Raw genomic sequence first — 1,916 nt, 5'->3', positions numbered from 1 at the left:
GTCAGGGCAGGCATGGAGAGGGTGCTGGTCAACACACGCATGACAGGATGCCGCTGGTCAGCCTGGGAAGGCAGGAGGCATTGGTCAGCATGAGTGTGGTGGGAGGCCACTGGTCAGTGCTGGCATGGCGGGAAGCCGCTGGTCAGTCTGGGCACTGTTGGAGGCTGCTGGTCAGCATGGGCTTGGTGGGAGGCTGTTGGTCAGTGTGAACATGGCAGGAGGCCGCTGGTCAGTGTGGGCATGGCGGGAGGCGCTGGCCCACGTGAGTAGCAGGAGCAAGAGCTCCAGGAGGTGACTTGAGCGACAGCAGCTTCCCAGTGTCTCCGGTCCCCAGAGTCCCCCTCTGCCTGGGACGAGCATGCAGGTCCCACAGCCTATGGCGGGTGAGGGCTCCCCCCGGGGCTCCTCCCGGCCACCTTCCCGGGGCCTCTGCACCCTGTTCTCCCTGTCCCCTCTGCACCAGGGCCTCTGCTCTGCCCCTCCCAGCTGACTCTGTCTGCAGCAATGTGGGTGTCCTGGTTCTGCCGACTCACTGCTGAATCGGTTTCTTCAATAGTGAGCTGAGGTGGGGCTGGAGTGATAGCACAGTGGGGAGGGCATTGGCCTTGCACACAGCCAACCTGGGTTCGGTTCCCAGCATCCCATAGGGTCCCCCGAGCACCCTCAGGAGTACTTCCTGAGCGCAGAGCCAGGAGTGACCCCTGGGCATCACTGGATGTGACCCAAAAAGAAAAAAAATGAGCTGAGGCTAAAGGTTAGAGGTGAGGAAGTCCTGTCTTCTGACTAACTAGGAGTGGTGGTTCCTGGTGGGCAAGGCCCACACTGGGGGCACCGCACGGTCCAGATGAAGCGATGAGCCTGGTCTGAGCACAGTCGATGTCAAAATGAAAGATTTCCCAGAAGCAGCAAAATTAACTTTCAACAGGGAACCTAGTAGATAATGAAGGGACGAAGGAACCGATTCCCGCAGGACATCACCCATTACTGGCCCGCAGTCAGCGGGAGAAGGGAAGGGCTAAAACCCTTTCCCCAAGCAGTTCTGTGTTGCTGAAACCGCAGGCATGAGTGAAGGAAGGCTGAGCTGCAAGAGCTGGTCGGGGCCCGTGACGGCTCAGGACACCCCCTTTCCACGAGCAAGTTTGCTGCGAGAATTCTCTGGACCTGGGCAGCGCCAAGAAGGACACCGCGTTTGAGACCCGATGAGAGAGAAGCAATGGGCTCCGAGTTCTGATGGGTGTCGAAAGCCTCTGACCGCTGACCCCAGCTGCCCTCGGGCCATTTTCCGTCTCTCCGCATCTCACCGTGCAGAATAAAACACAAAGGACGAGCCTGGGTCCCATTCACTGCTAATCCCCGTCTAAAGCATTAACACTACGAGCTTTGGAGTCAAGTGGGACCGGCTTTCCCGGGCTCCTCGGGCCAGGCCATGAAGGGCCACTAGTGAGCTGGCAGTGTTTCAGGTACCCACAGAAAATCCACGTTCAACAAGGAACGCAGAAGTGAAGCCCAAGTCTGCCGAGCTTGTTGGGAAGAGCGTGGTCATTGGGGTTTCTGTGTTTGTCGCCAGGCCAGGTGCGATCTAGCCCTTTGGAACCGCAGCCATAGACGCCGATAGTTGCTTCCCAGTGACGTGCTGTGAGAGGGAGCATGTATCCAACCCATCGTTACCCCATTAAATGAGTTCGCCTGGAGCGACTGTCAGTGTTTATCACGGCCCAGGGATGAAGCCTGTGAGCTGCAGTTTACTTAAGCTTCCCGCACACAGTAAACTCCAGAGAATTGTTAGAAAAGCATAAATCCTACAAGAAATGAACACGTCCATAGATCACACCGATAAACAGGAAACAGCTCGGTAGGTCCTAAAAATGATAGGATTTTGCCCGAATGAGGAGGGCCGGACTTCATCTCATCCGATT

This window comes from Sorex fumeus, unplaced genomic scaffold, assembly GCF_029834395.1.
Source record: "Sorex fumeus unplaced genomic scaffold, SorFum_2.1 ptg000072l, whole genome shotgun sequence".
Taxonomy (NCBI): Eukaryota; Metazoa; Chordata; class Mammalia; order Eulipotyphla; family Soricidae; genus Sorex; species Sorex fumeus.
Note: the sequence above shows the minus strand (reverse complement) of the source record.